Here is a 19,359-nt window from a genome sequence, read left to right on the forward strand (position 1 = left end):
CCCAAGACACTTCCTCGACCTTGTTGTTCCTCCACAATACTTTAACTAGACGAATAGTCTTTTTCCTCAAGACCTTGTCCTTCCTATCCAAAATCTCAATCGATTGTTCTTCATGGGTCAAATCTATCTGTAGATCTAGATTCTCATAACTCAGTGCATGAGTCGTATCTGATACATACTTCTGAAGAATCAAGACATGAAATACATCATGAACTTCTGACAAAAAACGGGAGTAAGGCCAACCTATAGGCTACATGTCAAATCATCTCTTTGATCTCAAAAGGTCCTACAAACCTAAGGCTTAACTTGCCCCTCTTCCCAAACCATTTTACTCCTTTCATTGGTGAAACTCGGAGGAAAACATAGTCCCCAACTTGGAACTATATATTTCTATGCTTAGGGTCAGCGTATCTCTTATGTCTACTTTGTGAGGTGAGCATTCGAACTCTAATCTTCTCGATGGCCTCAATGGTCCTCTAGACTACTTCCAGACCCAGATAATTCCTTTCACCCATTTTATCCCAATGAATGGGTGATCTACACTTCCTACCATACAACATCTCATATGGAGTCGCTCCAATCGTTGACTGATAGTTGTTATTGTATGAAAATTCAATTAAAGGCAGCTACTTACTCCAGGACCCCTCAAAGTCCAGTACACATGCTCGAAGAATATCCTCCAATATCTTAATCGTCCTCTCAGATTGTTTGTCTGTCTGAGGATGGTAAGAATTACTAAAGTTCAACTGAGTACCCATGGCCTTCTACAGACTTTCACAAACTTGGAAGTAAAAGTGAGATTCTAATCTGACAATATAGACTTTGGAGCCCCATAGAGATGTACAATCTCTCCCACATATAACTTGGCATACTGATCCTTAATGAAATTTGTTCTCATAGGCAAGAAAGGCAAGAAATGCGCAGACTTGGTATAGTGGTCCATTATCACCCAAATCGAGTCATGCTGACCCATCGTCCTAGGCAACCCAATAACAAAATCCATGGTGATGTCCTACCATTTCCACTTAGGGAAACCCAAAGGCTGTAATAGCCTTTCCAACCTCTGGTGTTCAGCTTTTACTTGCTTACATGTCAGGCACTTCACCACATATTCAATAACATCCTTCTTCAATACAGGCCACCAATAAAATATTTCAGATTCTTTTACATCTTCATGGTACCTGTATACAGTGAGAACATAATAGATGAGACTTGTCCAGAATCTCCGCCGGATGCCAACCTCCATCAGAAAACAAATTCGATCCTTATACCTCAGTATACTCATCTCTGAAATTGTAAATTCCTTAGCTACCCCAACTAGGACATCATCTTTGTGCCTCACTCACTGGGAATCACCCAGCTAACCCTCCTACATCCTCTCCAGGAGTGTAGATTGTAAAGTACCACAAATTCTAGCCCCGCTATGCTCATATCCTCTACCAATTCTCTGGATATCTGCTTTAGGCTATACAACTATCCTGGGCCTATCCGACTCAGAGCATCTGCTACCATGTTGGCTTTCCTTGGATGATAAAGGATCTCATAATCATAATCCTTCATCAGCTCTAAGCAATGTCTCTATCGCATATTTAGATCCTTTTGTGTGAAAAATTACTTTAAACTTTTATGATTATTGTACATCTTGCACTTCTCCCCATACAGATAGTATCGCCACACTTTCAGTGAAAACACCACCGCTACCAACTCCAATTCATGCGTAGGGTACTATTGCTCATACTCTTTTAACTGTCTTGAGGCATAAGCAATGACTTTACAAGCTTGCATCAGAACACAACCTAACCCATGCCTCGAAGCATCACAATAGACCACACATTTTTCCTGATTTGGAAGAAGACTCATCACTGGAGCAGTAATCAATCTCTGCTTCAACTCTTGAAAGTTGTTCTCACATCTGTCAGACAAAACAAGTTCAAATTCTAGCGTGTTAGCTCAATTAATGGGGTTGCAATCCTCGAGAACCCTTCCACGAAACGTCGATAATACCCATCCAACCTAAGGAAACTACTAACCTTTGAGGCATTCCATGGCCTTGGCCAGCCCCTCATTGCTTCTATCTTGGCTAGATCAATCATTATCTCTTCCTTACTAACAATGTTACCAAGGAATGTCACCTGAGGTAACCAGAACTCAAACTTCTTGAACTTAGCATATATCTTATGCTTCCTCAATCTCTGCAATACCAGACAAAGATGTTTGTAATGCCCTACTACTTAGGGACCATTACACTATGTATTTTAAATAGTACTAAACTTGCTAAATGAGTTATTTTGCCATAATCGTGTAACTAAATGTGATTAATGGTTTATGGTTAAAAATAATGGTCAAATGGTACAATTGCTTCATCAAAACATTTATTTCATACACGGGATTCCAAAATACATTTAAAAGGTTAACTACAATGAAAAGTTACAACGTGCCGACCTAAGTTGCAAAATAGGGTTTGACCTTAGTTCTTCTTTAAATCCTCAGCCATGGTGGTCGAGCAGCCACACGTGTACACATCGTTACCTAAGCTATCCAACTCAAGGATGGTCTAGCTTTCTTTTCCCTTTAACTGCACCATATAGCACCTGTGAGCCAAGGCTCAACAAGAAAACTTAAATATGCTCACAAGCAATTAATAACATATAACCAAATCATAATAAGCATGCTTAGTAGGGATCACCCTACTCATGCATGCATACCATTTATATAAATGATTACAGTGTCATAAGGGCCTATAGCCCAAGATAACCGATCATTGAATCATATCGGGGTCCAATGCCCAAAATACATGATTATGGAATCATATGGGGGCTCAGTGCCCTAATACATGATTAATAAATCATACTGGCTCAGCACCCTAAGATATTGGACTATTGAGTCACCTCGGAGCCCTTTTCCCTATCCTCGGTATAACCAACCTTCGAGATAGCCCAGCATACCTGGCTCTCTACTTTTCTCAAGACCAATAGGTTGGTCAAGCGTAAGATGCATTCCTAGTTAGGCATAACTATATCAGCCATCGCTCAGGGCGCTATTGCCACCCTTGACTAACAAGTCAATGCTTTACGACCAACATTCAGCGTGCTAAGGCCATCCTTGACTAATAAGTCAATGCTTTACAACAAGCACTCAACGTGCTAAGGCCATCCTTGACTAATAAGTCAATGCTTTTCGACCAGCACTCGACGTGCTAGGGTCGTCCTTGACTAATAATCAATGTTGGGCATAACACTAGGATATGGGACTAATATGTCACCCCGGGGTCCATTTCCCTTTCCTCTGTAAAACCAGCCTTGGAGCTGGCCCAGCGTACCTGTTGCTGAGTTTTCCCCAACCGATATGTCAGTCAAGCATATGATGAACTCTTAGTAAAGCATAACCATAACGACCAGTGCTCAGCACTCTATTGTCGACCTTGACTAATAAATCAAGCCTTTCTCAGTTAGATAATGCAGACTAGCACATATCATATATGAAATATCCAAGTATAAAGCATTCAACATGCTTAATCAACAATCACAAGTGTAATGCCCCGGAATCCCTAATGTGGTTTAATGGCTGGATTAGTAGGCCGGGAGGGCCATAATTGTTTAATTATGCCATTAAATGATTATATGCATGTGTTATGTGAATTATATTATAATATGATGTTAAATGCATGCATGTGGGCTCACATTTCATTACAGGAATGTTTTGGTAATTTGGCCCATTGAGGGCGTAATTGTATATTTGTATGCATGTCGGTGACATATTGTTGAGACCATATTATAATGTGGGTTTGTTCGAGCTATTCGGCATGAGACGATCTTAGAATATTAATTAGCAATCTAGTCATAACAGGTTTAAGTTCGGGGCTCGGGGTGAGTCTCGGGGTGATTTTAATGATTAGAGCGTTGCCAGGAATTAAAGGGTAACGGGATATGAATTATTGGTGTTTGAGATTATCGAGAATAGCGAGAATTTGAGAGCGTTAATTATGATTAATGAGATAGGGGAAATACCAATTTTTCCCTTGGGAGCCTTTAGAAACCCTTATTAGACCTAGGGGTATTTTGGTCTTTTCACCCCTAGGATAGTTATAAGCCATTGAAGGCTGTAGAAAGGTAGTGAAAACAGAGCATCTTTTAAAGCTTCCCCCATACCTTTTTCTTCCTATTTCCTTTGTGATTTTTGAGCCTAATTTGAGGATTCAAGCTTGGGAAGTAAGTCTTGTGAACTTGGGAGTGTGTTCCACCATTGAAGAGCATCATAATCTAAGCTTGAGGTAAGTTTCTAGCCATTAAATTCCCTGGTTTGCCCTATTTTAGCTCTGGTTTTTAGTTGAGATTTCTAGGTTGGATGCTTGGTTTTGTTGGGAGTTTTGGCTAGGGTTCTTGTGGTGGTGATGCTTGGGGTATGTGAGGATGGTTTTTGGGTTCATTTGGCACCAAAAATGAGGTTGGAAGCATTGGAATCGAGTTGGAATTGAAGGAGTCGAAGAAGGAGGTTTCAGGGGAGGATCAGTTTGGGGGTAGCGCTACACAAGATTGTTGATGGGCGGTTTGGGGTTCTGAGTATAGCGCTGGGGCGCTATTGAGCAGCGTTGTAGCGCTACTCTGTTCCTATAGAATCTTGTTTTGAGTGTTTTTAAGGGTTTTTGGCTCGGAGTTTCACTCCTTAAGGCCCAGGATAGAATCTACTCACCGTGTGGGCATGTTTCGAGGTCCCGAGAGTGGGGTTTAGGTTAAGACCCTTTCAATGTTGATTTTCATTAATGGAGGTTATAATTGGTTGTGATTAGGTAACAGCTAAGGAATCAAAAGGTTGATCGTTCTCAGGAGTCGTTCTTGTTTTATTTCTCGCTCGAACCAGAGATAAGAGAACTGCACCCCATATGTGACATGCATGGTTGTTCATGAGGCACGTTGAATGAGTAAATGTGGACATGGAATTATTATTGAATGCTTAGCAAATCTTGCTCACTTGTGCATGGTACTGACTAATTAGTCAGAATTGGCAAAGGTTTCAGTATCAACTGTGAAGCTGTGACTCATTAGAAAAGTTCGGCAGTGGTACTGGGCACTGGTCACACAGTGCTGACTCATAAGTCAAGAATGACCTTAGCGTGTTCAATGCAAGCCAATAAAGATTAAATCTAATCAACATCTGCATTGAATGACTCAAAAGAGAATTAATGCCAGACCGACCTCAAGTTAGATCTAAGCGCTTGTCTAGCCAAAGGCTATTCATTTAGAGCTACAGGGACTATTTAGTCACATTGCTGTGGGTGTTGAACCCATGAGACTTACCCATCAGTCTCTCATCTGTTAAGCTAGTGACTTACCCATCAGTTAAGTTAGAGACTTACCCATCAGTCTCTCATTTGTTTGAGCTAGTGACTTTCTTGTCAGTCAGTCAGTATGGTTTACCAGAACCTCAAGTGTTAAGCCACTCATTTGATTAGAGCTATATGCTCACTCATGGTTATTGTAAACACAAAGTGATATTCACTCATCTGTTCAGAGCCATAAGCTCTGTGTGATTATAATAATAATCACTTATTGATATTTATATGCATTACTGTGTTTTCTTGTTGGGCTTTGGCTCATGGGTGCTATGTGGTTCAGGTAAAAGGAAAGAAAAGCTCACCCAGCCTTGAGTGGAGAGCTTAGGTGGTGTTGTGTACATATGCGGCCACTTGACCACCACGGCCAAGGAGTTCTCAGAGGAACTTGGGGGTTTACCCTATTTTTGCCACTTAGGTCGGCAGGTTTGTAAATTTGAAATAGTAATGACCATTTTGAGTTGTAAATAACTTGTAAATGTTTTGATGGACCCATGAACAGTTTTATGTATTAAATAAAATATATCCTTTCCTTTTGATTGGTTTTTCACCTTAGCCTGTTAATAACACTTAGAAGCACGTTTTTAATCAAATGACTCGGGTAGCGAGTCAAATTTCCGGTTCACCGTAACTGTTCTGGGGTAACCAAGGCGTTACAACAAGCAAAGTCATAATCATGAGCATTCTCAGGCGTTCATGCCCTATTCATATCCCTGTTTAATAATTCTTGCCAAGCCATAATCACATGTATCACATACTGGGTGTAGATTTCTTACCTTTGGTCCACGTACAGGTTACCAATGAACAACCCTCGAGCACGATCCCAAGTTCCGAGCCCCTAGCGATAACCTATTCACAACCATAATATAGAATCTCATTATAAACGAGTAAATAAAGGATTCTAGACTGAGTCCTAGCCTCCAGTACATCGAATCCCACTAAATCAGGTAGTAGGATCGATCCCGAGCCCTTAGGTTTGAGTTCCCATCACTAAAAATCGAACATGGCCAAAATTACCCAAGTGAGCTGCGACCTGGCCCTAAGGGCCGCGGCGTGCCTCCCAAACAAAGAGCCCCCATGTCTGAAAACGAAGACATGGGCCATGACTTACCCTAAAGAGTCGCAGCGCACTTCCTAGCCAGAACCCCTCCTGGGCCCTGGGTTCACACGACTTGCGAAGCCCAAGAACAGGGTCGTGGTGCACCTCGGGAACCCAAAATTTCCCCTGTTGTCCTCAGCCAATTTCACCCAAAATCCAACCTAATAAAATCCCAAACTCAAAATTAAATCCCCCAAACATTATCAGCACATAAACACCATCAAAACCCAAGTTTATCTTGCTCAAAAACCTCCATAAAATCACTAATATAAATCAAAACTCAAGAAACTCAAGGAAAGCAAAACTCATAAATTCAAAGCTTAAATTACCTCAGATTAGATTGTTTTCCAGGTAAATCCTTCGGCTAACAAGCTTCTAATCTCCCATAGAATCGATATGAATCTAACCTTACATGAATCTGAGCTCTAAAACTCGAGTTTCCTTCAAAAACGCTAACGAGCGTCAAGTGAGAGAACGGGAGAGAACGAGAATTGAATGTTCTTTTTATTTATTTCTGTCAGGTTACTTCAAGCTTAAGTAATTTTAAGCAAATCCCAATGCTCGGGGTACCCAAAAACGTCTCCGAGGACCAAATAGTCAAAATCCCCATAATTCCCTCCTAATCTCACTAACTCCAAATATATCATCAAATATTTATTCCCATTACTCAATAACCTGTTAATGTACTAAACACCCAATATACCCCTTGACTCGCTCCGAGTCAAGTATTGGTCTCGTTGTGACTTTCCCACCAGATTACTCCCCTAGGATCGTCTTGTGCCGAGTAACCCAAATATATCCACATAATGATTTGGTCCCGCACATATATCACATATATGCCAAATATACTCATAACGGGCCAAATTACAAAAAATTGCCCTTTTAATAAAAAAATTGGCCCACATGCATATTTAATACACCTAAACATGCATATCAAGTCATATTTTAATATAACTTACATAATCATATAATGATACACATATATATTACATAATCACATAATTTCCATAATTTTCCATCTTGGCCACCCTAATCAAGGCCTTAAGCCTTATTAGGTAATTTGGGACATTACAATGTTTTTTTCTGACTGAGAGTAGATCAAAATATCATCGATGAAAACAATCACAAATTTTTCTAGATAATCCTTGAACACCCTATTTAGTAAATCCATAAACGATTCTGGGGCATTGATTAGTCCAAAATACATAACCAGAAACTCATAATGCCCATACCTCATGCGAAAGGTTGTCTTCTGGATATCCTCATCTTTGATCATCAGCTGTTGATAACAAGATCAAAGATCAATCTTTGAGAACATTGTCCTACCCTACAGCTGGTCAAATAAATCGTTGATCCTCGGCAATGGATACTTATTCTTAATGGTCAATTTATTCAACTCTCTATAGTCGATACACATCCTTAATGACCCATCATTTTTCTTCACAAACAGAACTGGTGCACCCGAAGGTGAATCCCAAATAAAGTAAATCTTGTAACTGTACATTCAATTCCTTCAATTCTTCCAAAGCCATCCTATATGGTGCCCTGGATACTGGTTCTGTCCTTGGTGCCAACTCTATAATGAACTCAATCTCCCGATGTGGCGGTAACCTCGGTAAATCTTCTGGGAATACATCCAAGAACTCGCAGACCAACCTAGTTTCTTCAGGTCCAACTGGTACGACCTTTGTGGTATCCACCACACTAGCTAGGAATCCTATGAAACCTCCTTGCAAGAGGTCTCTATCCTTCAATGCTAAAATCATAGGAATGCGAGACCCACTCACAGTACCAACAAATACAAATGGGTCCTCTCCCTCAAGTTGAAAAGCCACCATCCTCCTTTTGCAATCTATGTTCGCCCCATACTCAGCCAAATAATCCATTCCTAAGATCATATCAAAATCTTCCATTGCCAACTCAATCAGATCTTCAGCAAGTTCCCTACGATCAACCTCTACTGGTAATGACCTGACCCATCTCCTAGAGACTACCAATTCCCCGGTAGGCAACAAATTCCCAAACCCCATAGCATAAAAATCACAACATCTACACAATCTATCAATCACCCTACTTGAAACAAATGAATGTGTAGCACTTGAGTCAATCAACACAGTATAAGGAGAATCAGTACTAGAAATCTCACATGTCACCACTGAGGGACTAGCCTCAGCCTCTGACTACGTCAAGGTGAACACTCGAGCTGGAGTCAAGTTGTCCGTCTTCTTTGGTTCTTCCTTCTTTGATCTCGGGCAATCCTTCTTGAGATGCCAACCCACCCCGCACAAAAAGCATGCCTTCATTCAGCATTCTCCCAAATGACGCCTCTTACACCTAGCACACTCGGGGTAACTCCTCCACACCTCATTGTCGCCTTGGCAGCCACCTTGACCAACCTGAATCCTCCAATCTTGACCTGAAAAAAGTGGAAGTGTATGGGGTCTTCCTCTTCTGGTCACTAGGGCTTCCACCCCTACCAAATACAACAAATGGAGGCACCACCCTCATGTCATCAAGCCTAGCAGCGCTCTCACGCCAAATCTTGTCCTCTACGTCGCAGCAGTAAAGGCCTTCTCAACTACCTAAGCATATGTAATAACTCCAAGCACTGAGGTGATCCTGACATCTCATGCAATCATGGAGTTCAATCCCCAAACAAATCTCTCTCTCCTAGAAACATTGATTGGCACCAAGTCAGAAGCAAACTTGGCAAAACTATCAAACTTTATGGTATATTCTGTCACGGTCATGTTACCCTGAACTAATCTAGTGAACTCATCCGCCTTCGTAGTTCAAACTACGTCATTGTAGTATTTCCCATTGAATAATTCTCTAAATTCCTCCCAGTTCATTGTAGCTACATCCTGAATATGGGATACCACCTCCCACCAGATCTAGGCATCATCACATAACATGTATGTGGCACGGGCCACTCAGTCGTTACCCACCACCCTCATAAAATCCAGGATGGAGGTAATCATGCTCATCCACTGCTCAACTATGAGTAGATCTAGGCCTCCCTCAAAGGTTGGAGGATTTTTTTTTTCTGAATCATTCATAAAAAGGTTCTCATCTATTCTAAACTTCTAGTTGTCCCGGAACAAGTATTACAACTGGTGGCACAGACGGGGCAACACTCCCTGATGGAACCTGCTGTCGCAGTTGTCTAATTTCTTTCTCTTGTCCATGTAAACTTGCTTGCATATCAGCAAACATCTATTGCCAGTTCTAGGGGCTGGTGGAGAGTCCTGGCCCTAGTTATCATCTCTAGCCTCAATCTCAATGTCGTCTAGGGATAAGTGTCATATGTCGTATCAAATTTAATTATATTTTTTTCTTCACTTATATCAGTTACTTCAATATAGCAGTAAATAAGGGTCGAACCCATGAAGACTATGATCCCATTATTATTCAATATAAGAACTAAACTAAAATTAGAAAGGGATTTCAGTTTTAAAAACTGAAAACATAAAATAAAATAATGATCAAAGATTATATAACTAAGGATTGAACGATATTAAAGCGATACTCAAGAATTACTCTCCACCTTCAATAATTAATCTATCAACAATGACGAATAATATTCCCTATTCCCAATTAAGCTATTAACCCCGCATATAACACTTAAGCAGTCAATTATCTCAGTCTCCCTATTATAATTAATTAAAGATAAGAGCTCTAAATTAACCCATTTTACCCGATAATAAACCCATTAAGCATTCGATCTATTTAACCTAGTAAAAGCATTACACTCTATGGAAACAGATTAATCTAGGCAACAAATTCATTAAGCATGCAATTCATTTAACCTCGGTTGTATTTTTCATCCCAATCAAAATACTTGTAACAATATCCTAATTTTAATTTATCACTCTATATAGAATCATAAACTATTAGGTGAATAACAATCCTAAGATGATAGTAGAATAATGCAAAACCCTAATTAGCGATCGTCTAAACAAGATTTTTCAAGATCCATGACATTCATATAGAAAAATAGAATCAATTTAATATAAGGGAATAGAAGAAATAGAATTCATCAATGCATTCAAGATCTCATGTCTAGGGTTTTAAAATAACCATCAAATATAAAGAAAATTACTCCATAATCATATTCATATTCATAAACATAAATATTCAATGAAAATAAAAGAGTTTAGAGAAGAAAGAAAACTAGAGTGAAGAATGTTTATGCTGATGTTTTTTCTTCTCCTCTGCTGCTCTAGCCTCTAAAATTCACAATCCAAAGTTGTATTCAAAGTTAACCCTAATCCCTTTTAAATCCCTTTCAAAAATATATTTAAAATTCAAAAATTAAGAAAAAAATCAATCATCGGTTGCGGCTAGTGTTTCTTCGCAACCGCGGGCACTAGAAAATGTATTTTCCAGAAAATCAAGCTTCGACAGCAACCTAGAACATTGCTGGCCGCAACCACTACATTTTGTCCCCCAGGCTGCAGCCTGAAATAAGGCTGGCCTGCGACCGTAGAAACTTTTTGTTTTTTGGTTTTCTTCAACTACTGCCACTAATGGTATTTTAATCATAACTTCCTTGATATAACTTGAATTGGACAATTCAAAAGGTTATGGAAAGCTAAGAAACTGATCTAAAACTTGTATTTCTTGAAAGATCTCCAAGAGAGTATTGTAAAATTATCAAAATCAAGTGTGAAGTTTCAGACTTGTAATTCTGAGCTTAACCATTGCTTGTAAAACATCCCATATTCTTTCGTTTTCATCCAAATGTCTTGAAAATCCTAAAAACACAAAATAAACTAATTAAAAATATATAAATAAATATTCAAGTGCATAATTATAGAAGAATAATGAGTTAAAAATAGACAAGTTTGGCACATATCAAATTCCCCCACACTTGACATTTGCTTGTCCCCAAGCAAACAAAATAAAAACTAAACACATAAGCAATGATTTTGTCAAAAGCGCTAGTTGTCTCAAAAATTGATCAAACAAATAAGTCATAGGAAAAATTCAAATTCCACATTCCTCAGAATTTCAACTGAATGACAATTACCACTTAAACTTGATCTCTTATGATAATACACAATCAAACTTACCAAAACACAAACATTATAATCAATTTATACATGCCAAACTATGTTTTAAAGTCTCTTTACATAGTTTTTCATGAAAAGCATTCACTCCATAGACATTAACCAATTATTCTCCACTAATATAAACACACATAATCAAGAATCAAAAGGTCTTTAAAAGCTTGTAATGTAAGGCTAAGGTTAGAGGTATCTGAAAATGAATATTTAAGTATAAATCACACCATAGCCTATAATTTTTTTCCGTCTATTCTCTAGATCTTCCCACAAATTTCTCATACAATTCAAGAAAATACATAATCTTTCCATTTTTTCCTTCCACATTGATCTTACTATTTCCCCCACACTTATACATTTGCAAAAAAAATCATTCTTTCAATATTTCTCTATGCATATTTTTTCGATGTATGTTTTTTTTTTCAATTCAACTCATTGGGAGAAATAGTAGATCATATACTTCCACAATATAATCCAACAAACCAATACAACTTCCCCTTCTTACAATCCAAAAATCAACCCACCAAATCAAACAATCATATATAACTAGGTGTAATGGGTCACAAAAAGGATAAAAAATTTAAGCTACAAAGGTTTAGATATGTGCTTATAAAAAGAAAAAGATTAGTCATTATGGCTCAAAAATTAGAAACTAGGATATTCAATTTCATAGGTAAGCTTGAAAGGCTCAAACGATCTAAAGAATATGTCTTAATCATCTTTCTAATCATGTGTACTTAGAATTTCGCCTCAAACAATTAATCAATGATTTCTAGAGTGGTCGAGATTATATATGTATATATATGTAATAGCATGCATAAATATCTCCAAACAAAAGTGAACAAGTAAATCTAATTGTACACACTTTATGTTTAAAAATCTAAGATCAAGCTTAAGTAACAACCACACAAGAGTTAGGCACACAATTCATGCATAATTCATCAAGTCCCTAGACATATTCTTATCTCAATCAGAATTTTTATCATTGACAGACAAATTTCAACATAACCATGCTTATAACAACCTAAAAACAAAATTTAAAAAATGACACTAGAAACAACTAAACAACACAAACAAGAATAACAACTAATGAAATGACAAAAGATTAAAACAAGCAGTTTTCCCTTCCCCCATGCTTAATTTAAGCATTGTCCTCAAGGAATAAACTAATTAAAAATTAATAAAAAAATCAATGAAAAATTAAAAGAGAAGGGTAAGAAAAACTTCTGCAAGTGTGCTTTGTTTAACGTCATTAGCTCGACTGAATGTTGCTCTCAAGATCTTTATGTTGGGTATTTTAATGAAGTCCCCTTCCCTTTTATCTTACCAGGATAATCAAACAGATTGAATTTGATATCTTCACCATCAAATTCCATTGTCAGCGTTCCTGCTATAACATCCAGCTTTGTATTTGTTGTCATCAAGAATGGCCTCCCAAATAAAACCAGTGTCGGATTGGGTATTGATGAATCCCCCATTTCAAGTATATATAAATATGTTGGAAAGACAAGTCCGTCAACCTTCACCAGTACATCTTTAACTACCCCTTAAGGATATTCATTAGTGCGATCGGCGAGTTGAATAATAACTCATGTCTCCTTTAGTGGCCCAAGATTTAAAGAAGCATATGTTGAATATGACATGACATTAATCGATCCTCCAAAATCTATCATACACCACTTAATCCTTTTATTCCCAATCATACAAGAAATTGTAAAGGTTCCAGGATCCTTACATTTTGGTGGCAGCTTCTTTTGGAGAACAGCAGAGACGTTCTCCCCCACATTTATCTTCTGATGGCCCTTCAATTTCTTCTTATTCGTGCATAACTCCTTCAAAAATTTAGCATAACGTGGCACTTGTTTAATAGCATCAAGTAATGGAATGTTTACCTCAACTTTGCGAAAAGTCTCAAGAATTTCCTTGTCAGCTTCCTCTTTCTTAAACTTTTTCAATCTGCTTGGAAAAGGCGAATGAGGGACATAGGTTGGCATAGTTGGTTTATGTGATTTTTTCTACATTGATTGTTCACCATGGATGGAGTTGTCTACTACTTGCTTTTGCACTGGAGCTGTCGATAAAGGTTATGTGTGTGGCTTATATTGTATACCACTCTGCAGTGTTATCGCACTTACATTTGCTCTTGGGTTCCTCTCTGACTAGGGAGGTAATCGTTCAGAATTTTTTGTTTAAACCTCGCTTAAAGATGTAGCAATCTGTCCTATTGAGTTTTCCAAATTCTTGAGAGACACTTGAGTACTCTAAAGAATTACTTCAGTTTGTATATTGGAAGCTACCAAAGTTTTAAGAATGTTTGATATTGATGGATCCTAATCTTGTGGGACTCCAGTAGAAGGTTGTTGATGACAAGGTACATAGGCTTCTTGAGGCCTTTGTTGGGAATTAAACCATGGTGGTCTTGTAGGTGCTGCTTGTTGGTGGTTCCCATATCTTATATTAGGATGATCCCTCCATCCCTCATTATAAGTATTTGAATAGGGATCATATTGTTTTCTTGGCTGCCCAGGAAACCCACCAATGGCATTTACTTTCTCAGTTTGTACCTCTTGAAGAGTGGGACAAGCATCAGTAGGATGCCCCACAAATTGACATATGCCATGGGGTCTCACTTACTAACCTAAAGCCATTTGTTGAACCGTACTAGTTAATTGTGCAAGCTACTGGTCTACTTTAGAGTTTGTCTCATGTACTCCCTTATCTGAACCCTCATGATGAACTCCAAACAATTGGGAATTGGTTGTCATATTAGAAATTAAACTGCTAGCTACAGCAGGAGTCTTGTCCACAGGTGCTCCCCCACTTGCTGCATCAATCATGCTATTGTCCAATGGAAATAGTCCTTCATAAAAGTATTGGATCAGGAGTTGTTCACTTATTTGGTAGTGGGCGCAGCTAGCATATAGCCTCTTAAATCTCTCTTAATACTCATATAGTTACTCCCCGGTCTGTTGGCGAATGACATAGATTTCCTTCCTTATACTACCAACCTTAGATGCTGGGAAGTAACGCTCCAAGAACATTGTCTTCATTTCATTCCAGGTATTAACAGTTCCAGGAGGAAGGTAATAGATCCATTCCTTTGCACCATCCTTAAAAAAAATGGAAATGCTCATAATTTAATTTGCTCTTCAGTTACTAATGCTAGTTTCATACTAGAGCAGACTATGTGAAACTCTGTCAGATGTTTATTCGGGTCCTCTTCTGGTAGCCCTTGGAAAGATGGCAGTAAATATATGAGGCCCGACTTGAGTTCAAAGTTAATATCCAATGTCGGATATTGAATACATAGAGGTTAATAGTCTAGATTCGGTGCTGCCAACTCTTTCAACATCCTGTCCACAGCCATTGAGACTTAACTGATGTTTCAGAGTCAGAATTGTCGTCAGATGGTAATGGTATTTGTATTGGATTGACTTTCTTTGAAGCTTGAAAGATTGGATTGTCAATGATAGTCCTTGAAGAGCGGGACGACGATGTCAAAAGGTATTATTTTATGGCTTGTTGCCTTTCTTGAGTATCGTCGCCAGACATATACACCTACAATAAAAAAATTAAACTAGTGAGTATGTAGTTAATTAAATTGAATAATAAAAATGTCTTACAATAGTCCCCAGCAACGGTGCCAAAAATTTGATGGGTGTCGTATGTCGTATCAAATTTAATAATATTTTTTTATTCACTTATTCCAGCTACTTCACTATAGCGGTAAATAAGGGTCGAACCAACGAGGACTATGATCCAATTATTATTCAAAATAAGAACAAAACTGAAATTACAAAGGGATTTTAGTTTTAAAAACTGAAAACATAAGAAAAATGATCAAAGATTATATAACTAAGGATAGAACGATATTACAGAGATAGTCAAGAATTACTCTCCACCTTCGACAATCAATCTATCAATAATGACGAATAATATTCCGTATGCCCAATTAAACTATTAACCCTGCAGATAACACTTAAGCAGTCAATTATCCCAGTTTCCATATTATAATTAATTAAAGCTAAGCACTCTTAGTTAACCCTTTTTACCTAGCAATAAACACATTAAGCATGTGATCTATGGAAAGCTAAGAAAATATCTAAAACTTGTATTTCTTGAAAGATCTCAGAAAGAGTATTGGAAAATTATCAAAATCAAGTGTGAAGTTTCAAACTTGTAATTCTGAGCTTAACCATTGCTTCTAAAACATCTCAAATTCATTTGTTTTCATCCAAATGTCTTGAAAATCCTAAAAACACAAAATAAACTAATTAACAATATATAAATAAATAATCAAGTGCATAATTATAGAAGAATAATGAATTAAAAATAGACAAGTTTGGTACTTATCAGCTAGTATGTTTGATCGCCTTAGAATCATAACTTTCCAAGTATATTTGCAATCAACGACTCGGATTATTAGTCAATGATAAAGGTGTTCGGAAACCACCCCCACGGTCCAAAACCGAACAAATAAGCATACATACGCATCAACAATGCTAATAAGCATTTCAATAGCTTCCACATGCAACATGAATGCTAATAATCATATCTTTTCATATTCACAAAGCAGTCAAGGGCCATACCCTATCAGTATAATTCACGCTTCCTATTTTAGCATGCAGATGAGACATAAATATTCCAATTAAGCAATTAGACACATATTCAATTCATTAGTTACCGAACTGTGAGTCGAGCTTATCTTTAGCGGTGAGCGTACATATTCAGCCATTCTTCGAGAACCCTTAAACCTTTGCAGCTCTGATACCAAGTTATAACGCCTTATTAATCCAGGACTGCTACTGTAACGTCCCAAAATTCCTAGTAAGGCTTAGTGTCTTGATTAGGGTGTCGAGAGGGCATAATTGGAATTATGCATGGTTTACTGGATATTTATGTGATTACATATTATATTATAATATGACTGATTATGCATGTGTTAAGTGTATTAAATATGCTTATGGGCGCACTATTGTTTAAAATGGCATTTTCGTAATTTTGACATGTTAAGGGTACATGTGTAATTTATATGCTATGTGATTGAGACAAAATTATTATGTGGATATATTTGTAGTATTCAGCACAAGGTGGTCCTAGTGAGCAATTTATCAGAAAGGTCACAACATTGTTAAATACCTGGCTCAGGATGAGCTTAGGGGTATTTTGGTAATTTGGTAAATTACTGGAATTTATTGGTTAATGAGAATTAATGTGGTGCATATTTGGGTTTAGTGGATTTAATTGAGAATTTATGGTATAATTTGAGGGTTAGTGGGAATTTTGGGGAGATGACTAAAATGCCCTTGATTTTAGTTAAGGGGCATTGGTTTGGCTAAGAGTAAAATGGTCAACTACCTTATAACTAGAGAAAAGGAAACCTTGACTAAAGGTTTTAGTCATACACGTACACCTCTCTCATTTTCTCTCTTGGTTACCTCTTTGTGTGGGTTTTGGAAGCTAAGACAAATAAGTGAAGCTAGTTTGTTCTTGAGGAATTTGAGCTCTCTTGGGAGATTAGTAACTAGAAAGGAACAGCAAGAGGTGGGGATTTTTAAATTCTATAGCTGAGGTATACCGTATGTCTCAGGGAAGGATCGTGCTCGGGGTCATACCATTATTTGCATAGGACTTGAGGTAAGAAAATTGGTATATGCACATAGAGCTAATCGGTTGGTATGCTCATTAGCATTGAATTATCTGCGAATATGTGGTATAACTGATATTCGGCCATCGTGTTGAACTTGGGGCCAGAGGGCCATCACATTGAGTGTGGGGCTGGTCGGCAAAGCTTGTGGAACGTAGGTCGTGAAGGTGAGTCCAGTATGAGGGTGGATTCCCTACTCGCCTGACAAGAACCTTGAGCTGAGTGCCTGAGTACGCATCTCGCTTGGTTGGGTTGCTCGGCATGACTGTTTTCCTGGGCTGTGTAATTGAGAACAATTTAAATTTTAGGGTACAATTCCCACTTGAGTAGCACGAACCGTAAGCGGAATGCCTGTGTACGCACCTCGCTCAGTTGGGTCGTTCAGCAAGGCTGTTTTCCTAGGTCGTGTAATTGATTATATGATTGAAATGAATATCTTTGTAAACTGTGGAATGTCTATACAAGTTATATGGCTGGAATTAATTTATTTTATATTTATGGAGCATGTGTTCATTGCTTTTGAATATCTGGGACAATTATTATGCCTTGTGAGGTTTTCTTACTAGGCCTCGGCTCATGGTTGCTCTATGGTGCATGTAAGGCAAAGAGAAACTGGACAAGCCATGAGTTGGGCGTACCGCACTATTCTAAACACACAGTGTAACGGTCCTAAATTAGTAGGGCATTACAGTTACATTGTGTGTTTAAAATAATGCTTAACTCGTTCAGCAAGTCATTTGGACTTAAACGTGTAATTAAAGTTAAGTAACGGTTTATGTATTAAAAAATTTGGTCGAAAAATTTAAACTTTTCATTAAAGAATTTAAACCTATAAAAGGGTTCCCAAAAAGAGCTTATAAACAAAATATAACATGCTTGGGGTTACAACAATATCCGACCTAAGCGGCAAAATCTGAACTCAACCCTAGTCTCTCAAAAGATCCTGATCGTGGCGGTCGAGCAGGCTGCATATGTACACACCATCCCTATAGATCTCCAACTCTTGGCTGGTCTAGATTTGATTTGCCCTTACCTATAGCACATAGCACACATGAGCCAAGGCCAAGCAAGAAAACAAAATTAAGTAGAAAAAATAAATCGACAGAGTATAAACCATAAATAGCATTCTTCGCAATTGTAATCAGACTCAAGCAAGCATAAAATTCAATTATGCAGTCTCAATGTCGAAAGAGCGCATACCGCACTCCTATAGTGGCCCTGCCATAATAGTCTACATTATGCATGCTTATTTCCGATTACTACTCTCTATCTGAACATTCTAGACAAATATAAGCAGATATAAATCACATACTCATCACCAACAAATATAGTCCAAAGGCATTCACAGTTCAACAGATATTCAAACATGTTAAAACAATATTCGACAACCGGGGCCAATGCCCTAATCCTAGTGCAAGTGTTAGTTTTCTGACCTCGAGTAATGTGCAGAAGGTTGAACAATCCTAACTGCGATCCATGTCTCGAGCCTCGCAAAAACCGTAGTCACAATGTATGTATGCGTTTATTATAACTCAGCTCTAGATTCTGAGATCCAATCAAAACCTTAACTCTTGGAACCACTATTCCCAGTTAACAAGGTATTAAAAATGTCCACTGAGCCCCAAAATGGGACCCCAAAACAGATTCCCAAAACCCCGAGCCTTATTCCCAGAATTCTGAAAACTAGCATTTCGGGGTACATAGCGCGGTGCCCCAAAAGAAACTTTTGGGTTTCTGGGGCACTGGCCCGGTCGCATCCTGCCCAGCGCGGTCGCGCCCCTGGTATAGAAACTCAAATTGAAATCAAAATCTCACATTTTCTGGGACACTAGCACGGTCGCGCCACAACCTAGAGCGGTTGCACTAGGTCGCCAAAAATATAAATTTACCCAGAAACGAAAGTGTTCTTCACCAATTTCAAACCCACGATTTTCCCCTGCATCTCAGACCCAAAACTCGACTCAAAACTAGTTTCCTAGCAGTTTTCAACAACAAATTACCTCTAATATCTTAGGCGACCAACAATCAACACCAAAATACGAAAGACATTAAAGTCATACTTGGCCATAGTGGAGTTTCAAACTCAACTTTTATCCCATAAATCTGAAAATAACCTTACAAAACTTGAATCCCAGTAGAAACCAAGCATCAAAACAAGTGTAAACCTAATTCTAAACTCATTTGCCCCTCTTAAACCACCCAAAACATGTAAAACTCA

Source organism: Humulus lupulus, chromosome 3 (assembly GCF_963169125.1).
Source record: "Humulus lupulus chromosome 3, drHumLupu1.1, whole genome shotgun sequence".
Taxonomy (NCBI): Eukaryota; Viridiplantae; Streptophyta; class Magnoliopsida; order Rosales; family Cannabaceae; genus Humulus; species Humulus lupulus.